Here is a 12,294-nt window from a genome sequence, read left to right as displayed (position 1 = left end):
GAGTATGATGTTAACTGCTTTTCATATATTATCTTTATCATATTGAGGAAATTTCCTTCTATTCCTGTCCTTTGGAGTGTTTTCATCATGAAAGGATGTTGAATTTTGCTAAATGCATTTTCTGCATCACTCAAGATGATCATGTGATTTTCCCACTTTGATTTATTGATGTAGTGTATTGCATTAATTGATTTTCTTGTATTGAGACAGGTTTTATACCAGGAATAAAGCCCAAATGGTCCTGGTATATTATTATTTAATATAATACTGAATTCCATTTGTAAACATTTTTGTTGAGGATTTTTGCATCTATATTCATTAAAGAGATTTATTTGTAATTTTCTTTTATTACAATATCTTTGGTTTTGGTATTAGGGTGATGTTGGCTTCATAGAATGAATTAGGTAGCTTTCCTTCCTCTTCAATTTTCTGATAAGTTTGAGCATTTATTCTTGAATGCTTGGTAGAATTTACATGTGAAGCCATCATCTGGTCCTGGACTTTTCATTCTGGGGAGTTTTTTTAATGCAGTTTTATTGAACAATATTTTATATTCACATGTAATCATCCAAAGTGTATGATAAGTGGTTCACAGTATTATCATATAACTGTGAATTCATCATCGCAATAAATTTTTCCTACATGATATTTTATTATACACATAATAAAATAATACATATAATAAATGAATACATAATTGCAAGTATTTTAGAGCAACAGTAGTAGCTTTAGTTCTTGATATACTTTTATAACCAGCATGCAAAGGGAAAAAGCTTGAATTCTTATGAAGCTTTCTCAGTCTAGCTCTGTTTTCTAAATCATGTTGGAAATAAACCTTCACAGTTTTAATTCCTAGAAAAGGAATGAGATCTTTAACTTCTACAAAGGAAAGAAAATATTTTATTTTCTATTCATTTTTAATTGAGATATATTATATATTCACATACCATTAAACCATCCAGACTGTACAATGAGTATTTCATAATATTATCATATACCTGTGCATTTGTCATTGCAATCAATTTTTATACATTTTCTTACACTTAAAAAATGTAGGAATAGACATAAAAGAAAAAGAATGCCCAAAATATTCAATAACCATCCACTTATTATTATTTCTGTTTTATCTTTTTTCTTGCTCATCTGTCCATACACTAGATAAAAGAGGTAATAGGCACAAAATTTTCACAATCACCTAATCACACCTTAAAAGCTCTATAGTTATTCAATCATATTCAAGAATCAATGCTATTGGGCTACTGTTAAACAGTTTCAGATATTACCTCTAGCTACTCCAGTACACCAAAAACTGAAAAGGAATATCTATATATTGCATAAAAGTAGCTTCCAGAATGACTTCTTGACTTATTTGAAATCTCTCCACCACTGCTTTATTCTTTATTTATATCCCTTTGGTCAGGAAGTCTTTCTCAATACCATCTTCCAGGGCCAGGCTCACTCCCAGGAGTCATGTCCCATGTTACCAAGGAGATTTATACCATTGGATGTTGTATCCCACATAGGTATTGGGCAGTGAGTTCACCTGCAGAGTTGGATTAGAGAGGGAGATCATGTCTAGGCAACAAAAGAAGTTTTCTGGGGGTTACACAGACATAATCATAAGTAGGAGGTTAGTTTGCTAAAGTTGGCAGAATGCAATATACCTGAGATGGACTGGCTTTTAAAAAGGGAATTAGTTAGCTACACATTTGCTAATTTGGGAAAGTACATAGCAACATCTGTTCTGCTTCTCTCTTGGCTTCTGGGTCAAATGGCTTTCCCCAGGGTAAGGAGATGTTTGCATCTCCAAACATCTAAGTCAGAGAAAGTTCTGAGCTCTGAGTTGCATTATGCATGGCTGTGCTGAACTTGTTCACTCTCTTCTTACTTCATTTTAAACCTCACTCATTGTGGAAGTTCAAAAAAGATCCAACCCACAAATAAACCTTTAGAGGCACAATAAAATCTTTAGAATGCTGCCCTGATTAAAAAGCAGAGCCTGGAAACAAAGCATGAAACATCTCTAGTACATTAAAAATGAAGAACAGATAAACTGAAAGCAGATTCCCTCTGAATGTAATAAATTATTTTATAGTCCCCAGAGAAATCATTTTAATAAATCTGAACTGAAGTGTCATGGTTTATCTTATCTAATCATACAGAAATTAAAAGTGAGCATTTTACCTGTGTTTTAGGAGATATAGTACCCAGTGTCCTTCTGAGGTTTGATAACTAGTTCTTTCACAGGTTTACTTGTTGCTCTGGTTTGAATTTGGTCAATGGAGAAAGAAAATTACATTATAAGTACAAAAATTTTTAAAGATGTGATTTTAAATTACAATACAACATTGAGACTAATGAAGCTGTTTCAGAAGCTACATATTAATTTAACTTAAGACCTAATCATAAAGCAACATTTCAGGTAAGAGGAAAACCTAGATTTATAGGAAAAAGACAACCTGATAATACTCTTACTCCACCTTCTTTCTGAGAAGTGAGATACTGAGTGACTAATCTATGTATGTGAACTCCTTCACTTTGAAAACAACTTGGGAAAGTAACAGCATCTCAGGGCATTAGGATCCAAATTTCATTACTTTACAGAATAACGGTTTTAGTTTGAGAAGGAATACACACACAAGCACACACACATATACTTTCAAGAAGCAATGGCTGCAAAATCATTCCCATACTTTTTGTCACAGATTCCTAATCTTCTGGTAGTTAAACCTCAAATTTTCTACTTAGCTACCATTTGATTTAGTACACAAAGATGCACTTAGATATTAATTAATAAAAGAAGTCTTATTTTCCTCTAGATGATTTTATGGAATATTTAAATTTAGTCACATCATCAAATACCCTGCAGCATGCTAAATTAAAAAGACAGTAGTGCTAAAGCAATACAAACAAAGATAAGCCATCCTTTCTAGACTTTTTACTCTGCAATATTCTTAGGAGTGCACTGACAAGTAGTAAAAGACAGAATGGCTTGAAAATACTAGTAGTCCATTACATAGAAAATTAAAAGACAACTAAGGCCTAGAGATTTTATCTCAGAGAGTTCTATGACAGATTACATCAGGCAGTGTAATTGATTAATTTGACATTTAGACAAACATATATATCTACTAAAATAGAGAAAAATAACAAAATGATAACTCTCTATTTTCCTTTTAAAGTTTTATGAATGGAAGGAAAACCACCATTCACACTGTCGTTCTTGGATCTCTTGGTCAGATAAAATGCAGTGTTTCCCATGTCCAGTATGCACTTCCTGGAGGATATTCAAAAGGTACTAGCTCTATAAGAGCATAATTTGCTTTTGGTTCCTGCTGTGGGGCTTCTGTTGGAATTTTTTTAAAGAGGTAGCAAAAAACAATTTAAGTAGGAATTCATTCATTTATTCAGTAACTACTTGAGTTTTTTACATGTCCAAGACCCTTGTTGAGATGACAATATAATGATAGATGAGATAGAGAATATTTCCTTGCTTCATGTACTTGTAGCTCAACATGTAAGAAAGTCAAGACACCATGTGAAAAACAATGCATTGTAACCAAAGAAATGATGGATACATGATGAGTGCACAACACAGAAGAGGGGATTAACATAGTAGTGGAGTTTGCAGACTTGAAAGTATTATGTGCCCCAGAAATACCTGTTTTAATTTTGATCTAATCTTGTGGCCATGACCATTTTTTAATCTTAATTCAATATTGTAGGGTAGAAACTTTAATTAAATCATATCCATGGAGATGTGGAACACCTAATTGAGGGTGTGACCTTTGATTAGCTGGAGATTGACTCCACCCATTCCAGGTGGGTCTTAATTACATCACTGGAATGCTTTAAAAGAGGAAACATTTTGGAGAGAGTCAGAAATAACAGAGCCAACAGAAGGAGAGCCAGCAGAAACTTCAGAGCAGAACTGACACAGATGTCAACATATGGAGAACAGAAATATGTATGTTAAGAGATGCTTGGAGCCCAGCAGACATCACCATGAGATGGTAAGCAAGCCAGAACCTGGAGACAGCCAAGGGAAGCCAAGAGATGAAACACAGCTGAGAGAAGCAAAGTGAGGAACCCTCACAGGAACAGAGGTTGAAAACAATGGTGCCCAAGAACAAGGGACAAGTAGATGCCAGCCACATGCCTTCCCAGCTGACAGAGCTGTTAACACACATTGGCCTTTCTCAAGTGAAGGTAACCTCTTGTTGGTACCTTAATTTTGACACTTTCATCTCCTTAGAGGTAAACTTGTAACTTATTAAATTCAAAAGCCATTCCAATTCTGGTATATCACATTCTGGCAGCTAGCAAACAAAATATGGGGATTTGGGGATGCTTTCTGAATTTTTAAAGTTGAATGCATGAATATTCAAGTAAGTGAAAGGAGCTCAGTACAATTAGATGAAGAATTTAAGGGAAGGAATATACAAAGATAAAAGTGGGGACAAGCTTAATCCCACCAATCTATATAGGTGGTGATCTACAGTTTGAACAACCCTGATTAAAGAACAGAAAACTACTTGAAAATTGGGAGAAAAATGATTTTCCTGATTCACAATCAGCTGAAAGCCAGAGTGAGATGAATATGCAAAGGGAGTTGAGTAGAGTTATGTACAAAACATAGAGAAGGAATGACAAGGAAACAAAGTTAGGAGAAAATTAAGAAAGTATGGGAGGGTCCTAATGAAGTGGGTTGTATATTGATAATTCATGTTGTATGCATCTGACTTTATAAATCATCATCAGAGATAGAATAACATTAGATCTTACACCAATAGAATGTAATCACCAATTTAGGGAGAGAGAGTTAATACTTTAAATGTAATGTAATAGAAAACTTTTGGGAATAGAGACCAAAAGAAAACATGATATTATTAAAATACAAAATGTCTGTATTCATATAAATCCATTTTTTCTCTGACATTTTTCTAGGGTATTCTTCACAGTCCTCCAAGTTTCCTAAAGAACAAGTTCCTGAAGGCTTGACTTTTGGCCAAGATCATTTGGTTTCTCCATATTCTTTGCATGATTCTTCTGTTTTTGCATAACCTACATGTGAAAAGGATACAAAGTTGTTTGATTTTAATTAATTAATGTTTATTTATACTTAAAAGGTTTTTAAAACAGAGATAGTGAGAAATTTTACCACTTTGTACATGCTACATCAAAACCAATAGTAACAGTGTAAGTGGAAACTGTATTTTCTACAGGTTCTAGGATTCTAGAATTTTTTGTACCTTCAATTATACTACCTATCACATTCCTGTTCATTAGCTCAGTCAAAATCTCTTTTAACTCCCATTCCTCTTCATGAGAAAACATTTGATTTTTAAAACATAGTTAAGATTCTGACAGGACTACTTACATTTTTCTGCTTCTTGGAGAGACTTGATTACATCACCAAATTTATCACTAGCCAACAAAGTCTGACCGTGATGACAGTAAGCATGAATTTTATTCATTCTTTTCCCAAACGATGTTTTCCACTATCATTGTTTTATATATACATCAGATGAGCAAATTCCTTTGTTTACAGTTTAAAGTATCAATGCAAACCTTTACATTTCCCTATGTATGCAAGCTTTTCCCATCTCTGCTCAATGGAACTCATATAAAAGCTGGAATTATATCTTACCTTGAGTTAAACTAGCCTTTTAACCATAGCTTGAGAATAAAAAGTATTTAAAGAAACCTGTTTTAAAATCACAGCATAGTGTTTAAAGGGTGGAAATACTTGTGCTAATGCAGAGAAAGAGGGAAGGTTCCAAGGATAGGATGAAAGAGATTTTCAAGAGAAATGTATAGCTGCCCAAAGTATGACATATCCACTTTTTATGTATCTACATGAATACAGGAATTACATATGGTCTTAAACAGTTCATTTGAAATTAAATAAAAGGATTAAAAAATAGAAACAATGTACTTAGACCTGAAAAAGAATTTTGACTTATCTCTCACATGCTATTCTAATCAACAAAACCATTAACTTACCATTAACTAACCATTACCTAAGAAAGATTTAGTGGGGTTCTGGGAAGATGAATAAGGTATGTTGAGTTCAACCCTGCTCCAAGGAACACTAGAGAAGGGACAGAAGGCAATTGAGATGGCATTCCAGGATTGAGTGATCTGGGAGTGTGCTTTCTACAACACATAGAGGCCCTGGTTGCAAAAGCTAAAGAACTGAGACACGGAGAATGGGACACAATTCTAGCTGGTGCAAATAGCCTAATGTACCTCTTTATAAATAGAAGCCCAGAGCCCTCAGGAGAGCAAGAATAGGGAGAGAGGAACCAGGAAGCAAGCCAAGCAATGTTCCTTGAATGTGATACCCTCATTGGTGCAGCCCCGTGACTCGTGACCCACCCACCCCAACCGTTGTCACCTGGCCCCCCTCCTCATGCTTGGAGTGCCCTCCTCCCATGTGTTTCCACCCCCCATCCCAAGTGTGTGCACACCTCCTCCAACCTAGCCCACCTCTCTGCAAGTGCAGTCTCACCCTGCCTCTCCTTAGATCCACCTCCTTCTCCTTGCTCCCTGAAGGTGGTCACCAGCAGTACCTTCTTAATCATCCTACACCACCCCAAACCCATACATTGGGCACCCATGCACCCCCCCCAAGCTCTGCAGACATGTACAGTTTACAGTCTTCCCAGATTCACGCATGTGTACAGCCCCAGTCATGCCACCCAGCCCTGGGAAAGTGCTGACCAGAGCAGCCAGACCACCCCCAGCTCATACAACTGCAGTCACAAATTGCTGCTCCTGAGCTCTGCACATGTGCACATAGAGGTTCTGCCCCCCTAGACCAGTGCACTCCAGGGCCCTACCCCAAGATACACACACATACAGACACATACTCCTCACTGCTGGATGCCCATGCATTTGTGCAGTTACTTCTTTATCCCTGCACCCCAACCTCCTTCCCCACAAATGTGCACACTTGTCCTAACACTAGCACAAGCACCTTGATCCCACACCTGACAGGTGGTCATGGGAAAATCTGTGCTACATAGCCCCCACTCTACACATGTGGCTTACCTGCTCCAAACCCATCCACACCTGCACACCCACACCAAGACACCATCTACATAATGCCACTCTCCCAACCACATTCTGCAACCCCACTGACTTGTGCCCACCCCTACACACTCCCACATCTGCATTCAGTGGACCCTTATTCCCTCCCCCTGTAGAAGGACACACCCACACTTTGCCCTCCCCCATGCCTGAACCAGTGTGTCACCTACCCAATACCCTGATACCTATGACCCACACACTCCATGCACCCACCCACATCCTACCTTCACACAGACGCTGTGTATCCACACAGCCTCCCATCTGCCTTCCATGACAAAATCTACCTCTGTGTTTTCCACACCACAGCCTGCTATTTTGCTCCAAGTTCTACCTCAGCTGTACCCCATACCCTCAGTTCCTGTACATCACATTCTCAATCCCACAACCCACACCCCATGCTCACAGGCACCAGTGTAGCATCTATAATCTGTGTCTATACCCACAGGGTAATGCATAACCACACAGTTGTGCACTGCCCTGCACCCCACATCTTCCTCCACATCTATCCCACAAATACAAAACTTTAGATGACTGAAGGAAATCAACTTCCAAAGTAAACCAATCAAGATATTTACATACCTCAAAGACAACAGAAGATCAATAAGTATATCCTGATGCAGAAAGATAAAGCCCAGCCTAATGACCAAGTTAAAACACCAGAAGAGACACAGACATTGACACAACTAATCAAAGATGTTCATATAACTCTACTAAATAAAATAAATGGAATGGCTAAAGACATAGAGGAAATCAAGAAGACACTAAAAGAGCATAAAGAGGAATTTGAAAGAACAAATAGAAAAATAGAAGATATCACAGAGATTAAAGGTGTTGCAGATCAAATAAAGAATATACTGGAGACACACAACAGCAGATCTGAAGAGGTAGATGAAAGAATAAGTGAACTGAAGGGCAGGACAATTGATTATGAACACTCAAAGCATCAAATGGCAAAAATGATATAAACATTTGAGTTAGATCTCAGGGAGATGATGGACAAAGCAAAGTACACAAATATAAGAATCATTGGTGGCCCAGAAGAAGAAGAAGAGAAAAGTAAAGGGCTAGGATGATTAGTTGATAAAATGGGGGGAAACTTCCCAACCCTTATAAGGGACATAAGTATAAAAATCAAAAAAGCCCAATGAACTCCAAACAGAACAAATCCATGTAGGCCCTCCCAAAGGCACACTAATCAGTCTGTCAAATGTTGATGAGAAGCAGAGAATCCTGAAAGTGGCAAGAGAAAAATGATTGGGGTGGGCCATGGTGTCTCAGCAGGTAAGAATGCTTACCTGCCATGCCCAAGGACCTGGGTTCGATTCCCAGTGCCTGCCCATGTAAAAAAAAAAAAATCTTCTGGAGAAGATGGCGGCTTAGTAAGAGGTGCGGGTCTTAGTTCCTCCTCCAGAACAGCTACTAAAGAAACAGAAACGGTACAGAACAGCTCCCGGAGCCACGACAGAGACCAAAAAGACAGCGTACACCATTCTGGAATGGCTGAACCAGCTGGGAGAATCTGCTGCGGTGAGATCCCTGAGGGGCGCGCACTTCCCCGGGCCATGGCGGCTGGTGGCTGGAGCCCCTCCCTCCCTCCTTCCCAGGCCAGCTGGGAGATTTGGACAGGTGGTCCCCTCAAACCACGGCGGCCAGCGCCCCCACCACATGCAGCCTCCTGGGCCGGCTGGGAGATTTGGAGTGGAGGTCCCCCAAGCCGTGGAGGCTGGCGACTGGGGTCCCTTCCACACACATGGCATCCTGGTCCGGCTGGGAACTTTGGATTGGCACTCCCCCAAGCCATGGTGGCCGGCGCCCCCCACCACACTTGGCTTCCTGGCTGGATGGGGGACTTGGATCGGCACTCCCCCAAGCCATGAAGCCGGCGCCCCCCCCCCCACATGCAGATTCCAAGGCTGGCTGGGAGATTTGAATCGGCACTCCACCAAGCCGCGGCGGCTGGTGCCCACCCTCACGTGCGGATTCCTGGGCCGGCTGGGAGATTTGGATCGGCACTCCCCCAAGCTGCTTCGGCTGGCGACCCTCCCCAACAGCGTGAGTCTTTCAAAGTTAAAGGAGCCACAGCATCTTTTACTGGTGGGACCCACAGACAGACGAGCACCACATACTGGGTCCCACACCCAGGGAAATCTGATTAAATGTGCAGACGCCAGCAAAAAATAATGGATCACGCCAGGAAAATTGAAGATAAGACCCAGTCAAAAGAACAAACCAACAGTTCAAATGAGATACAGGAGCTGAGACAACTAATGCTGAATATACGAACAGAAATGGAAAAACTCTTCAAAAACCAAATCAATAAATTGAGGGAGGACATGAAGAAGACATGGGCTGAACAAAAAGAAGAAATAGAAAGTCTAAAAAAACAAATCACAGAACTTATGGGATTGAAGGACAAAGTAGAAAAGATGGAAAAACAATGGATACCTACAATGGTAGATTTAAAGAGACAGAGGCTAGAATTAGTGAACTGGAGGATGGAACATCTACATTCCAAAAAGAAACAGAAACTATAGGGAAAAGAATGGAAAAATTTGAACAGGGGATCAGGGAACTGAATGATAATATGCAGTGCACAAATATATGTGTTGTGGGTGTACCAGAAAGAGAAGAGAGGGGAAAAGGAGGAAAAAAACTAATGGAAGAAATTATCACTGAAAATTTCCCAACTCTTATGAAAGACTTAAAATTACAGATCCAAGAAGTGCAGCGCACCCCAAAGAGATTAGACCCAAATAGGCATTCTCCAAAACACTTACTAGTTAGAATGTCAGAGGTCAAAGAGAAAGAGAGGATCTTGAAAGCAGCAAAAGAAAAACAATCCATCACATGCAAGGGAAACCCAATAAGACCATGTGTAGATTTCTCAGCAGAAACCATGGAAGCTAGAAGACAGTGGGATGATATATTTAAATTACTAAAAGAGAAAAACTGCCAACCAAGACTCCTATATCCAGCAAAATTGTCCTTCAAAAATGAGGGAGAAATTAAAACATTTTCAGACAAAAAGTCACTGAGAGAATTTGTGACCAAGAGACCAGCTCTGCAAGAAATACTAAAGGGAGCACTAGAGGCAGATACGAAAAGACAGAAGAGAGAGGTATGAGAAGAGTGTAGAAAGAAGGAAAATCAGATATGATATATAATACAAAAGGCAAAATGGTAGAGGAAAGTATTACCCAAACAGTAATAACACTAAATGTTAATGGACTGAATTCCCCAATCAAAAGACATAGACTGGCAGAATGGATTAAAAAACAGGATCCTTCTATATGCTGTCTACAGGAAACACATCTTAGACCCAAAGATAAACACAGGTTGAAAGTGAAAGGTTGGGAAAAGATATTTCATGCAAATAACAACCAGAAAAGAGCAGAAGTGGCTATACTAATATCCAACAAATTAGACTTCAAATGTAAAACAGTTAAAAGAGACAAAGAAGGACACTATATACTAATAAAAGGAACAATTAAACAAGAAGACATAACAATCATAAATATTTATGCACCGAACCAGAATGCCCCAAAATACGTGAGGAATACACTGCAAACACTGAAAAGGGAAATAGACTCATATACCATAAGAGTTAGAGACTTCAATTCACCACTCTCATCAATGGACAGAACATCTAGACAGAGGATCAATAAAGAAATAGAGAATCTGAATATTACTATAAATGAGCTAGACTTAACAGGCATTTATAGGACATTACATCCCACAACAGCAGGATACACCTTTTTCTCAAGTGCTCATGGATCATTCTCAAAGATAGACCATATGCTGGGTCACAAAGCAAGTCTTAACAAATTTAAAAAGATTGAAATCATACGCAACACTTTCTCGGATCATAAAGGAATGAAGTTGGAAATCAATAATAGGCGGAGTGCCAGAAAATTCACAAATACGTGGAGGCTCAACAACACACTCCTAAACAACGAGTGGGTCAAAGAAGAAATTGCTAGAGAAATTAGGAAATACCTCGAGGCGAATGAAAATGAAAACACAGCATATCAAAACTTATGGGACGCAGCAAAGGCAGTGCTAAGAGGGAAATTTATTGCTCTAAATGCCTATATCAGAAAAGAAGAAAAGGCAAAAATTCAGGAATTAACTATCCATTTGGAAGAACTGGAGAAAGAACAGCAAGCTAACCCCAAAGCAAGCAAAAGGAAAGAAATAACAAAGATTAGAGCACAAATAAATGAAATTGAAAACATGAAAACAATAGAGAAAATCAATAAGGCCAGAAGTTGGTTCTATGAGAAAATCAATAAGAGTGATGGACCCTTAGCAAGATTGACAAAAAGAAGAAGAGAGAGGATGCAAATAAATAAGATCAGAAATGGAAGAGGAGACATAACCACTGACCTCACAGAAATAAAGGAGGTAATAACAGGATACTATGAACAACTTTACACTAATAAATACAGCAATTTAGATGAAATGGATGGGTTCCTGGAAAGACATGAACAACCAGCTTTGACTCAAGAAGAAATAGATGACCTCAACAAACCAATCACAAGTAAAGAAATTGAATCAGTCATTCAAAAGCTTCTTAAAACGAAAAGTCCAGGACCATACGGCTTCACATCTGAATTCTACCAAACATTCCAGAAAGAATTAGTACCAGCTCTGCTCAAACTCTTCAAAAAAATCAAAGTGGAGGGAAAGCTACCTAAATCATTCTATGCAGCTAACATCACCCTCATACCAAAACCAGGCAAAGATATAACAAAAAAAGAAAACTACAGGCCAATCTCTCTAATGAATATAGATGCAAAAATCCTCAACAAAATTCTATCAAATCAAATCCAACATCACGTTAAAAGAATTATACATCATGACCAAGTAGGATTCATCCCAGGTATGCAAGGATGGTTCAACATAAGAAAATCAATTAATGTAATACACCATATCAACAAATCAAAGCAGAAATACCACATGATCATCTCAATTGATGCAGAGAAGGCACTTGACAAGATTCAACATCCTTTCCTGTTGAAAACACTTCAAAAGATAGGAATACAAAGGAACTTCCTTAAAATGATAGAGGGAACATATGAAAAACCCACAGCTAATATCATCCTCAATGGGGAAAAATTGAAAATTTCCCCCCTAAGATCAGGAACAAGACAAGGATGTCCATTACCACCACTATTATTCAACATCGTGTTGGAGGTA

The sequence above is a fragment of the Tamandua tetradactyla genome, chromosome 11 (assembly GCF_023851605.1).
Source record: "Tamandua tetradactyla isolate mTamTet1 chromosome 11, mTamTet1.pri, whole genome shotgun sequence".
Lineage (NCBI taxonomy): Eukaryota > Metazoa > Chordata > Mammalia > Pilosa > Myrmecophagidae > Tamandua > Tamandua tetradactyla.
Note: the sequence above shows the minus strand (reverse complement) of the source record.